The 13892-nt window shown below is 44.0% G+C and overlaps 1 pseudogene; it reads right to left on the bottom strand.

The window, feature by feature from the left end:
- Nucleotides 1-10140: 10140 nt before the first annotated feature.
- On the bottom strand, nt 10141-10783 carry LOC146402348 (small ribosomal subunit protein eS25 pseudogene; annotated as a pseudogene).
- Between the last annotated feature and the right edge of the window lie 3109 nt (nt 10784-13892).

The raw sequence follows: 13892 nt of genomic DNA, 5'->3' as shown, positions 1-13892 counted from the left end.
CCTCAGAGTGTATGTTGACTCACCCATTATCCTCCAGCACCAATAGAGTGACTTCAGCTCTATTATAGTACATTGTCTTCTGACTCATAATTGTATTATGTCTGCCTGTTAGTGCTAAACATCATGTCTGCTAACTGCCATTATCTTCCAGAATTACTGACCTTCAGTTAGCATAGTGTCCTGGGAACTCTCACTACCTTCAGGAAAGCTTCTGAAGTAAGAATGTTCAGTCACTTCGGTCAATTCTTCACCTCAGTCTCCCTTTCACTGTCACATTTCTTCCAGCTCATTTGCCTTCCTTAAACACTTGACCTTTAAAATGATATTAACAAATCAATAACTCATTAAAAGAGACCCCAACATACCTTTGCTATCTTCTCTCTACTCATCTTCATGCCATAGACTAAAGATTCTCCTGTAATCTCCTCACCCAAATTGGGCAGTGCTTTGTGGTATATCCCATTACCATACCTGAGACCCATGTCTAATCCATCATTAGCTCCCCTTTATGTCACCTTTCACAGTCTCCGATAAGCCACCATACACACTTCCCTATCTTAGAACAACGTTTGGTGATCCACTACCCACTTTTACCTTATCTAAGAACTAATCTAGGGCTTCATTCAATGTCTTGTGACCCACGACTGTTCCCCAACTAGGATAATGTTTGCTGATCCCTCAGGAGAGTATCTGGAATTCCCTCCATTACCCCTTTCTTAACCCACCCCAGCACAATGTCTGGATACTTCCATTATTCCCTTTTTACTTTACTCCATCACTGTGTTTGTCATCTCTTATTAATTGCATGAAATAGTATCTGGAGATCCTGTCATTATCTCTTCTACAGTTACCTCCAGCATAATGTTTGTTACTTCATTCCATTTGTGCAACAGTCTGGTAACCTCTGCCTCCCCATTTATTCCCGTGTTCACCTAACTAGTGACTAACGACCATTTATTACAATTCTGAGTAGGGAACCATGGTATACTCCACCTAATCCAATTTTTAATATTATCCCCTGATAACTTCATTACAACCTCTATCAGGATGGCTTATGTCTCCCTCCATTGCTTGTCAGTTACAATGATGGTGATGAGTTATATTCCATTACTTCACCTAGCAGTGTTTTTTGTTTGTTTGTTTTTTAAATACTGCATTTTAATCATTTTACCAGCTCTCAACACCAGGTCCAAGCTACATCTGCAACCTACACCACATCTCACAGCAATGCCAGAACCTTAACCCACTGAGCAAGGCCAGGGATTGAACCTGTAACCTCGTTGTTCCTAGTCGGATTCCTTTCCACTGAGCCACAGTGGGAACTCCCAACCTAGCAGTGTTTTTAACCATCCCCAACAGAGCATACTCTTGAAACACTGGTGTGTGTGCCCTTAACATGCTTTCCTTCCATTGTAGGGGCAATGACTGATGAAATACATAAACTTACATTAGCCATCTCTCTAGTTACTGCTGTGACATGAGTTCCATTCCTGGCCTGGGAACTTCCATGTGACAAAAGTATGGGGGGGGGAAGAATGGCACAAAGTCTATTGATGCCCATTACCCACTAATACAGTATCTGTGATTCTTCCATTAAAGCCTAATAATACCTACTGTTTCCCTATTGGCCCCCAGTAAATACAGTGTCTACCGATTCCCAGTTGCCCACAGTGCTTTGTGAGGCCACTCAGTTTTGGCTGCTGCAAGTCCCCCAGCATTGCTTCTCCAAGTCCCCACTCTTTGCTTGGTCAGGAACCCCAGGGGATGGAGAAGGAATGAAGATGGGGTCCTAGCCTCGTAGATAACCTCCAGGGATTATTGGCCTAGAGTAGGCTGAGGAGGATCTGGGGGCCCTGAGAGGTCACAGACTGAGCTTCCCATTTACTACATGAGGAATTATGCAAGCTGAATCATGAAAACGTCAATGTGGATTAAAATCCCAATGCCCAGTAACCTCCCCCTGAGCCTCAATTGCTTCATCTGTAAAATAGAATTATGGAGGATGAAGTGGCTTAATATGGGTCTCTTGAGAATAGGGCTAGTGGAGACCAGTGAGAATATCCTGTTACTAGTTAATCATATAACTAGTTGTAAATTGACATAAGCATCTGACTAACCTCATATGGCTGTGCCTAAACCTCAGAGGGAAAATCATGTTATTTTAGTGTAAATTACCTTCAGTTATTTCTCTTTTACATTATATTGTTGAGATATTTTAAAGTCAGATTTATTGAGGTATAATTTACACACAGTAACATTTGCTCCTTCTTTTTTTTTTTTTTTTTTTTTTTTTTGTCTTTTTGTCTTTTTGCTATTTCTTTGGGCCGCTCCCGCGGCATATGGAGGTTCCCAGGCTAGGGGTCCAATCGGACCTGTAGCCACTGGCCTACACCAGAGCCACAGCGACAAGGGATCCAAGCCGCATCTGCAACCTACACCACAGCTCACAGCAATACCGGATCGTTAACCCACTGAGCAAGGGCAGGGACCAAACCCGCAACCTCATGGTTCCTAGTCGGATTCGTTAACCATTGCGCCACGACGGGAACTCCAACATTCACTCTTAAAAATGTACACTTCTGAGAGTTTTGACAAATGTATACAATCATATAATCAATGCCACAATTAAAAAAACAGTTCCTTCACTCCTCTAAATTCCCTTCTATCTCTTTTTAGTCAGTCTATCCACTCCCAACCCCTTGAAATCACTTATCTGTTTCCTATCTTATAGTTTTGCCCTTTTCATGCATCATATAAATGTGTGTGTATCCATGTATATGTAAATATGTGTCTCCTTTTGAGTCTAACTTCTTTCATTTGATGTAATGTATTTGAGATTCATCCGTATGGTTGAGTGAGATACAAATGGAAATAAGCTCATGAAAAGACTCAATACGGGAGTTCCCGTCATGGTGCAGTGGTTAACGAATCTGACGAGGAAGCATGAGGTTGCAGGTTCCATCCCTGGCCTTGCTCAGTGGGTTAAGGATCTGGCGTTGCCATGAGCTGTGGATGCGGCTTGGTTCTGGCATTGCTGTGGCTCTGATGTAGGCCGGTGGCTACAGCTCTGATTAGACCCCTAGCCTGGGAAACTCCATATGCTGTGGGTGCAGCCCTAGAAAAGACAAAAAAAAATAAAATTAAATTAAAAAAAGACACTAAATACCATTAGAGATCAGGAAAATGCAAATTAAACCATAGTGAGAACATTGTAAATAAACTAATTTTTTAAAATATTAAATTAAAAAAAACCCCATAATGACAGCATTTCCTATTGTGGCTCAGCAGGTTGAGAACCCAACACAGTGTCCATGAGGATGTGGGTTCCATCCCTGGCCTTGCTCAGTGCGTTAAGGATCAGGTGTTGTCACAAGCTTCAGTGTAGCTCACAGAGGCAGCTTGGATGCCATGTTGCTGTGGCTGTGGTGTAAGCCAGCAGCTGCAGCTCTGATTCAACCCCGAGCCCAGGAACTTCCATATCACTACATAGTAGGATGGTGGTAAACAAACAAATAAATAAACATAGGACCAAAGGATGTAAAGCAGTGGACATTTTAATGCACTGTGGATGAGAAGGTAAAATGGTATATCCATTCTGGACAAAAGTGTCACAGGTTCATATAAAGTTAGCAACATACTTACCCTACGACCCAGTAGTCAAACTCCCTGGTAATTCTGCTAGAGAGATGAGAAATTACGTATGTACTCAAATGTTCACAGAAATTGCATACATAATCACCAAAACATTGGTAACGACCCAAATATCCATCAATAGGTGAATAACTAAACTCAGTGAAGTACATCTATATAATGGAATGCTTACTACTCAGTCATAAAATGGCTGATTTATAACACCATAAAAATGATTGACACAAGCTACAACATACATGTATCTCAAAAGCATTGTTTTACCATGTAATAATTTAAATTATGTTTAATAAAATTTATTTATTAGTTATTAGATAATAAATATACATAGATTTGTACATTAGTTATAATTTTATATTGCATATCATTATGTACTATATTAATATTGTGCAGTTATAGTACATCATAATACCATTTGTTATTGTATATTCCTTACTACAATAAAAATGTTTCTATTTTATAATATATAATATGTACTGTATGATTATATATTTTATTGGGTTATGTAATTTTTATACTTTGTATATCAATCTTTCACATAAAATTTATTTGTATTTTTACATGTTTAATATTTATAGTGTAAAATTATAGCTATAATAAAAAGCGGCATAGGGTCTGGAGAACCTGTAGTTGTAGCTTGTCAACATTTTTATTATTTGTCGACATGCCCATTCTGGCTGTGCTTAACATGAATTTGTTTGTCTTTGGGCTTTTGCTGGCTGTGTTCTCTGAGAGTACCCTGCTTCCTCAGCATCCAAGCAGCTTGCTGCCCTCTCCCATTTTTGGGGGGCCCATACACACACACTACTGTATATGAAGTAACATTTCATGGAGTCACTTCCTATTTTGTACTAACCTTGTGCTGCAAGTACTTCCCTCTAAACTAATGGTAAATGTTTCTTTTTTAAATTTTTCATTCTCCCGTCCCCACTGGACCATCAGCCTCATGTTGTCAGGACTTTGTCTTGTCCCTGCTGTGTCCAAGGTGCCCAGTGTGGCACTAGCACAAAATAGAAACTCATACTCATTCATTCATACATTTAAGTTTATTTATTAGATATTAGTTAGTTAAATGTATGAATGAATGAAGTAGCGTTGAGGTTGTCCAAGTGTCCCACACAGGGTGAGGTAAATTCATGGGGAGGAGGAAGTTCCCGTTGTGGCTCAGCAGGAATCTGACTAGCATCCATGAGGATGCAGGTTCAATCCCTGGCCTTGCTTGGTGGGTTAAGGATCCAATGTTGCCATGAGCTGTGGTGTAAGTCGAAGATGCAGTTTGGATCTGGCATTACTGTGGCTGTGGTGTAGTGACAAGACCTGCTCGTCAACCCAGGTCCCAAAGTCAGCGGTGACGCAGAATTAAGAAAGAAGAGACAAAGAAATAGAGTGGGGATCAGGGAGCTACCACCTTCGAGAGGCAATAGCAACCCTCTGAGCCAAGTCATGATTTTTATTTGCTATTTTCCACTTCCTTGTATGTACAGGATCACATATGGCATTTACAATGTTACTGATCAAGGCTACAGATATGCAGTGGTTAACGAATCCGACTAGGAACCACGAGGTTGCGGGTTCGATCCCTGACTTCGCTCAGTGGGTTAAGGATCCGGCGTTGCTGTGAGCTGTGGTGTAGTTTGCAAATGTAGCTTGGATCCCGAGTTGCATAGGCCGGTGGCTACAACTCCGATTAGACCCCTGGCCTGGGAACCTCCATGTGCCGCAGGAGCAGCCCAAGAAATGGCAAAAAGACAAAAAAAAAAAAAGGCTACAGATATGCAAGGCACAGACCCTTTGTATTTATAGAAGCTATAAATGATTAACCCTCCAGAGAAAGATTATATTGTTTATGCTTAAGGCTCTTACACCCTTTCCTCCAACTCCCTTAGGGTTCTGGTCATGAGAACAACAATGTCAGTGGCTTTCCTTCGATGCCATCTGGAGTATTTGGCAACTTGCTTTCAAGCAGCCACTCATACAATGTACATTTCCCATCTCACTCCCTTTCCCCCAGAGGTCTGGGAAAGTCTTATATATTTTGCAAACCTAGATTAGCATCATTCTTCAAGAGCCATCTAGTCTCTTTGATTCACTGTGGCCTGTATACATGCACATCTGGCAAGCCTCCCACAGCGTAGGCCAATGGCTACAGCTCTGACTCCACCCCTAGCCTGGGAGCCTCCATATACTGCAGGTGCAGCCCTAAAAAGACAAAATAAAAGGGGGGGGGAAGGTGGGAACTGGAGGGTAGGTTGGTTAGCCAGCCCTCTAATTTGAGATTTAATACCCTTACCCATGCCCCAGCGCCGGGACTCGCTCAGCGAGCAGGGGTGAAGGACGGGCGCTGCAAATCTTAGGAAATGTTAAACGGTGACAAAGAAAGATGTACAGACAGAGTAAAGTTTAAAGGTGGGGCCGGAGGACTCAAGACCTCATGGATCAAGATCCCAGAATGCTGATGCCTCAACGTCTTTATTGTGCTTTCAGGAAGGTAAACAATGTGAGAAAACAGAAACCCCAAGGCCCTCTGCCTCCAGTCACATTGCATTTTAACTCTGACCTTTACTCTAAAGGGCATCCAGAAGGCTGGCATCAGCTATCTATGCACAGTATCTTGAGGAACAATCAGTGTCTGCTCAAGCAGTTTTCTGACTTGAGCTGACCCGGTTTTCCAAAGTTGACACCTTGTCCTCTCAGCTAATGCCTAACTTGCTGAGCCAGTTCCCTCTAGCCCCTTACTTATAGTTTCCTTCGGGTTTAGAAAATACATCCGGAGGATTTCTCCCCACACCCTGGCACAACCAAATCCTAACCCTTTGTCTCCCAACTGTCCTATCCTTTCCCTCCCCAGTGTATCTGACCTGCATCCTTCCCCAGAACGCACAGGTCAGTTCTATGTCTCCTTACTAAGCCTCCTCCTGGGTGTGGTAAGCAGGCTGTGTAGAGCAGGGAGGACAGTAGTTGGAGACACACAGGCAAAGGGGCCATCCTGGCAGCATCCACCCCGGCATTTTCAATATTGTATCCCATCTCCCAGTCCAGTCTGCCCTCCCTCCACCAGAGGAGCCACCAGTGAATATGAAACCCAAGGGACCAGAGGAACAGGACAGGGATGAGGATTCCAGGCACAAGGTGGCACTGGTGACCCAGTGACTAAGGTCTGGTTAAAGCCGTGGTTGTCATGCACACTTGCCCTAAAGTAAGGATGAGCTGAACCCTGTACCCTGAGCTTTCAATAGGGCTGGAAATGGGGCAAGGTGTGGTGGCATAGGATATAATATAATATGGATAACAATTGCTTCAGCACAAGTAGCCTTATTGAAGGGCCATACCATATCATACACCAAACCATACCATTTATTAACTGTTTCACTTAATTCCACAATTATATGGATTCTTATTGATTTGAAGTATAATTAATAGTTATAATTTATAATTAACATCTATGCCTATAATTATTAAGATATGGGAATTCCCTGGTTGCCTAGCAGATTAAGAATCCGGCATTGTCACTGCTGTGGATGGGCCACTGCTGTGGCTCAGGTTCAGTCCCTGGCCTGGGAACTTGTCCATGTTGTGGGCATGACAAAAAAAAGATTTCAGGAATAACATCAACTCTAATACTAAGAAATCCTGTGTCCCTTCTGCTTTCTACCATCCTCTAATTGTTGTTTGCATTTTATTTTTTATTTTTATTTTTTGCTTTTTAGGACTGCACCCACGTCATATGGAAGTTTCAGGGCTAGGGGTCAAATTGGAGTTGCAGGGAGTTCCCGTCGTGGCTCGGTGGTTAACGAATCCGACTAAGAACCATGAGGTTGCGGGTTCGGTCCCTGGCCTTGCTCAGTGGGTTAAAGGATCTGGCGTTGCCGTGAGCTGTGGTGTAGGTTGCAGACGCGGCTCGGATCCCACGTTGCTGTGGCTGTGGTGTAGGCTGGTGGCTACAGCTCCGATTCAACCCCTAGCCTGGGAACCTCCATATGCCGCAGGAGCGGCCCAAGAAATGGCAAAAAGACAAAAAAAAAAAAAAAAAAATGGAGTTGCAGCTGCTGGCTTATGCCATACCCAGAGCAGTGCGGGCGGGATATGAGCTGTGTCCGTGACCTACACCACAGCTCACAGCAATGCCAGATCCTTGACCCACTGAGTGAGTCCAGAGATTGAACCCACGTCCTTATGGATACTAGTCGGATTTGTTTCTGCTGTGCCACAATGGGAACTTCCTGTTCACATTTCATGAATACAATAGCCCCACCTCTAGGGGCAATGTTTTTTCTCTGAAGTCAGAACAATCAGATTACTTCTCTATTGCTATTATTATTGTGTTATTTTAATATTTGTTATAGTAATAGACATTGATATTAAAACAAACACTGATGTTCTCTGTTCCTATCTATGAAACAGGACAATATAAATATCACATTAATACACTATATTAAGGTTATGATTTTTTTTGGCTCTACCCAAGGCATATGGAAATTCCCCGTCCAGGGATTGAATCTGAGCCCTGCAGCTGCAACTTAAGCCACAGCTGAGCAACATCAGATCCTTAACTCACTGCACCACAGTGGGAACTCCAAGGTTATGATTATTATTAATGCCAATTCTGAGCACCCATGATGGGTTCCATTGCACTCTGGAAAATGGCACATTTATAATGCACTGCTGAGTACATTAGCTATTTATTGCTGTATAACAACCAAAACCTAATGGCTTAAAACAGCAGTAAAGGGAGTTCCCGTCGTGGCTCAGTGGTTAACGAATCTGGCTAGGAACCATGAGGTTTCTGCTTCGATCCCTGGCCTTGCTCAGTGGGTTAAGGATCCGGCGTTGCTGTGAGCTGTGGTGTAGGTTGCAGATGTGGCTCAGATCCCCGTTGCTGTGGCTCTGGCGTAGACTGGTGGCTACAGCGCCTATTCGACCCCTAGCCTGGGAGTCTCCATATGCCGTGGGAGCGGCCCAAGACATGCCAAAAAGACAAAAACAAAACAAAACAAAACAAAACAACAACAACAGTAAAGATTTATTCTCTTACACTTTCTTAAGGCGAGGAATCTGGGAACAGCTTAGCTAGGTAGTTCTGGTTCAGGAACTCTCCAGAGTTGTAATCAAGATGTTGGCTAAAATTGCCATCATCTGAAGGCTGACTGGGGCTTGTGGGCTCTGATTCCAAGCTAGCTTATATGGCTTTTGTTAGAAGGCTTTAATACCTCACCACATGGGCCCCCCAAGGCTTTTGGAGTGTATTCACAATATGGTGGTTGGATTGGTTACAGAGGTCAACTCTATTCATTGTGGAAGGGAACTACATACATGTTTGATTACCAGGAGGCAAGATTCATTAAAAGAAATCTTAGAGGCTGACTACCACTAGCTTTCAAAGGTAGAGGTTCTGATGCCTCATCTTTTGTGAACAAGACTTAAACGTTGGGGTGCTGGTTGTGGGATTCATACCTTTCACTCCTTGGGGAGAAGTTTGGGTTTGTGAATTCCTTCCTGATTGTAGGTCACTGTGCCAGAGGTGGTTTTTATGGCAAGACCGTGTCTCAGCCTCTCCTACCTGTTTTAGTTTGGGTTTTTACTCATTCACCCAATGTAAAGGTGTCACTAAGCTAGTTTGGGAGTTTCTTTCAAAGGAAATTGGGAGGAGGTGGGTTCATGGTTCTCCTAAGTGTCCATCTTGAACCCTACTATTCTAGTTATCTTTTCCTGTGATCGCTTTTTCTGACATTTATTATCAGGGTAACACTAGCCACATAAAATGAGTTTGGAAATTTACCCTCCTCTTCAAATTTCAGAAGAGCGTGAGAAGGACTGGCGTTAATTCTTCTGTAAATATTTGATAGAACTCACCAGTGGAGACATGTTACTGAGATTTTCCTTCTTGAGAAGATTTGGATTATTAATTCAAACTCCTTAATACATGCCTAATCAAACTTTCTATTTCTTCTTGTCTTGGTAGGTTGTATGTTTTTAGAAAGTATTCATTTCTCTTAGGTTATGCAGTTTGTTGGTATATAATTACTTATAGTAATCTCCTCTGATCCCTTTTATTTCTGTGGCATCAGTTATATCTCCTCTATCCTTTGTTTTTTTTTTTTTTTTTTTTTTTTTTGCTTGTTAGGGCCACACCCTTTGTCATATGGAACTTCCCAGGCTAGGGGTGGAATCAGAGCTGTAGCTGCTGGCCTATGTCACAGTCACAGCAACACCGTATCCGAGCTGCATCTGTGACCTACACCACAGCTCACTGATCCAGTGAGCAAGGCCAGGGATTGAACCTGCTTCCTCATGGATGCTAGTCAGATTCATTTCCGCTGAGCCACTACGGGAACTCCCTATCCTTTGTAATTTTATTTAGTTTTTATTATTTAGTCTGGAAGAAAGTTTGTCCATTTTATCTCTTGAAAAATGTAACATTTAATTTCCTTTATTTTTCCCTTTTTTTTGATTTAATGAAGTTTTATTTCAAAATGTGCAGTTGGTGGAACCTGTTCATACATCTTCATTAGCACCTGAAGCCGCTTCATCTCCACCCTTGGTAGTTCGGGTATAAATTACTTGAGCTCTGTGCTTTGAATCCAGGTCAGGAGCTCCTGAAAGGCTGCCCTGACAAAGGAACAATGACTTTTCAGTCTCAGATGACAGCTGGGATTATAAACTTGTAGTTGGGAACCTCCTTACAGAGTTTGTCATGTGTTGCTTTGTCATACAAGACTAGGTTATTGCGGAGTTCCTGTTGTAGCGCAGCGGACGCAAATCTGACTAGGAACCATGAGGTTGCAGGTTCAATCCCTGGCCTCGCTCAGTAGGTTAAAGATCTGACATTTCTGTGAACTGTGGTGTAGGTGTAGATGGATCTCCAATCCTGCGAAGCTGTGGCTGTAGCGTAGGCTGGTGGCTGTAGCGTAGGCTGGCAGCTGTAGCTCCGATTCAACCCCTAATTCCACAAGTGCAGTCCTAAAAAGCAAAAAATAAATTTAAAAAAAATTAAAAAGACTAGGTTATTGAGCTTGTCCTGAACTTTGTCTTTGGACCACTTCTTTTTGGCCTTGCCCCTGGTGTTGTTCACTGGGTCTTTGTCTTTCTTGGCCAACTTGCTGGCATCCTTCTTCTTCTTCATGTCTTTGAGCAGCATAGCTAATCAGGTAGAGCAGCTACTAGAACTGCCACCTCGCTGAGATGTCAGACAAAAAGGAAGTGAGTATCACAGACAGGCCCAGGAAACCTACCCCTCCTTGATTTTTCTATTCTCTATTTTTAAAAAATTTGCTGAAATCTTTATTATTTCCATCCTTCTTCTAACTTTGGGCTTTGTTCTTCATTGTCTAGTTCTGTGAGGTATAAACCTAGCTAGTTTTTGGTTTGTTTGGGTTTTTTTTAGTTGTTTTTTTTTTTTTTTCCTTCTTTCCTTTTTTGGCTACACCATGGCATATGGAGTTCCAAGGCCAGGGATCAGATCTGAGCCACAGTTGAAACCTACACTGCAGCTGCCAGGGTCAGGGATGGAACCTACATCCTGGTGCTGCAGAGACACCACTCGAGCATTATCTTGCAGCATAATACACATAAAATGAAGGGCACTGCCCTTCCCTTTGGTATCTGATGAGTTTTAGCAGACATACCACCAGATCCCCAAACATGGGAGTACACAGAACCCAGAAAGCCTTTTAAAAAATGAATTAATCACTGGAGCCTAGACAAAACTGCTTCTTCTTTGCTATGGTTCCTTCAAGAACCATGACCACCCTTTCCTGAAGATCACCACCATGGAGGTGACAGCGCTCTGACACAGAATTTCAGTTAGTGACCCAAGTGCCCACCAGTGGTATCTGAGCCAAAATTTAGAAACAGCAGGCTTGAAAGTCCAGAATTGTGACAATCACCAAGCTCTTCTGTCTGTCTGAAAACAACCTAAGATGCCTTGCCTGGAAATGAGCTGGGGAAGAAGAATGGTAAGAAGGGACTTTCACCATATTATTGGAAGACACTGGGAGAGGCAGGGACCCTACCCAGTGTGGTGCCCGGGCATGGGCCTCCTCTGCCCATGTCTAAAGGAAACATGGCTCTCAGGGGTCAATGGATTTTCTGGCCACACAATCATCACTTCCAGCAGATACTCAAGGATCTTCATCACCACCCACCTCACCAGATTTCATCCCCCTCGTTCCTCCCATTTGACACCATTTCTGCTCACCACTATCTGGATTTAGGTCCACGGAGGTACCTGGTATGTCTGCATCTCACCACCAGGTCTAGCCAGGGCCAGTAGCAGAGATCTAGGTAACCTGAGGAGAGGAAGACTGGCCCATCCTCCCTACTAACCCAGCTTGTCAGAATTGAAGGTTGCCCTCCAACAGCACATAAGCGGGATGGAGTGAGGCTGGCTTAAAAATGATAAGTACCATTGCTATACACCTGGTCCCCTAGGCTCTGGGCATTTGACAGGCACAGGCAAAGTCTGTGTCCTTGGCTCTATTAAGGGCTTGTGGCCTGTGGTTTTTAGTGGTCCAGCAGATAGATGGAAGGATAAATGTTCAATAAATAAACGGAAAGATAAATGAATAGACTATCAGATATCCCGGGATGTTGGTAACATGAGGAGAAGTCTAGGCATCCTCCCTACTTCCCGCCATCTCCCTTTTGACCTCTCTCTCCTCCCCACTGACAACCCACCTTGCTGGAATTGAACCTGCCCCCCAACTACACTAATGCCCAACTAAGCACGGCTGGCTCACAATGGCAGTCATGGCTCAGGTGGAGCAAGAGGCTGGCAGAGTTAGTGTCCTGTGCTCTGTTAAAGGGCCAGTCAGTGGCCTATGTCTTCCAGTTGTCCAGCTTATAAGTGGGAGGAAGTATCAATAGATGAATACAAAGATGGATTGTTTGGCTTCTGAGAATAGAAGGCCAGGCCAGGTTTACCAAGCAGGATTAAAGGTGATGGGAGAGAGAGAATGAGGAGGCTAGGGAGGAAGAACAGCAAGGAAAAGGGGCTTTCAACAGATTCCTGGAAGGCACTTTGAGAGAGGGACCCTGCCCTGTGTGTGGCCAGGACATGGGCCTCTTCCGCCCATGTCTAGGGGAGTTACCTCTCTCCAGGTCAGTGGATTTTCAGGCAATAGGGACCATCACTTTCTAGTGGAGAATAGGGATCTTTTTTGCTGTTCCTCAGCACCAGATTTCAGGACCACCCCTCCTTCTGCCCATTGACAGCATTCCCACTTGGATCCAGATTTGGGTCTAGAGCGTCTAGCCACCAGGTCCAGCTGCCATTGTAGCAGTGGCAGTGCTGGTGCAGGCAACGTTGAAGATGCTGACATAGATAGAGATAAGGGATGTTGACAACGTGGAAAGAGGAAGGCTGGCACACTCTTGTTACCTCCCACCCACTCCCGTCCATTCTCCTGTTTAATCTCACCTCCAACTACCCATATTGCTAGAGTGGAAAACTGCCTTCCAACTGCTTCTGCACAGAACAGGAGCACAACAGGGCAGTTTCTAAGGGACAGGTCCACCAGTTCCTGGGAGAGCCAGAGTGGCTCTTGGCAGTTGGCAGGCTGTGTCGAGTGCTCTGTGAAGGGCCTTTGGCCTGTGTTTTCCAGTGGCCCAGCACACAGATGAAGGAATAGATGAATGGATAAATGGAAAGATGGATAAATCTATGGATGGATCGTTGTGGCTCCTGAGAGTGGAGAAAAGCCAGGCCAGGATTATCAAGCAGGATTAAAGAAGTCGAGGACAGAAGTTGGGGTACTGGGGAGGAAGAATGGCCAGGAGAAGGGCTTTCGACAGATCCCTGATATGCACTGGAGAGGCAAGATCTCCCGCCACATTTGGCACTGGGCATGGGCCTCTTCTGCTCGGGTCTAGAGGAGGTACCACTCTTGGAGTCAGTGGGTTTTCGGGCAACACAACCATAATTTTGAATGCAACTTGGGGATCATCATCGCTGCCCACCACACCAGATTTTCACCCTCCCTACCCAAATGACTCCATTACCATCCACCTTTATCCGGATTTGGGTCCACTTTGCTTCTCACCAGCAGGTCTACTTGCTGCTGCCAAGGTGGCAGGGGGGTAGAAGATGGTGACACTACACAGAGACCCAGGATATTGGCAACCTGAGAAGAGAAAGGCTGGGACACCCTTCATCTCGCTTACATTCCCCTACTCTTAACCTCTGACAACTCAGCTTGTCAGAGTTGAAGCCCGCCCTCCCACTGCACATGAGCAGGATAGGAGGGCAG

The sequence above is a fragment of the Sus scrofa genome, chromosome 6 (assembly GCF_054392235.1).
Source record: "Sus scrofa isolate SSC_HxYL_T2T_F1_AM1 chromosome 6, Sscrofa_HxYL_maternal_Yorkshire_Landrace_v2.0, whole genome shotgun sequence".
Classification (NCBI taxonomy): domain Eukaryota; kingdom Metazoa; phylum Chordata; class Mammalia; order Artiodactyla; family Suidae; genus Sus; species Sus scrofa.
The sequence above is the reverse complement of the archived record's forward strand: the minus strand, read 5'-3'. Positions and strand labels throughout refer to the sequence as shown.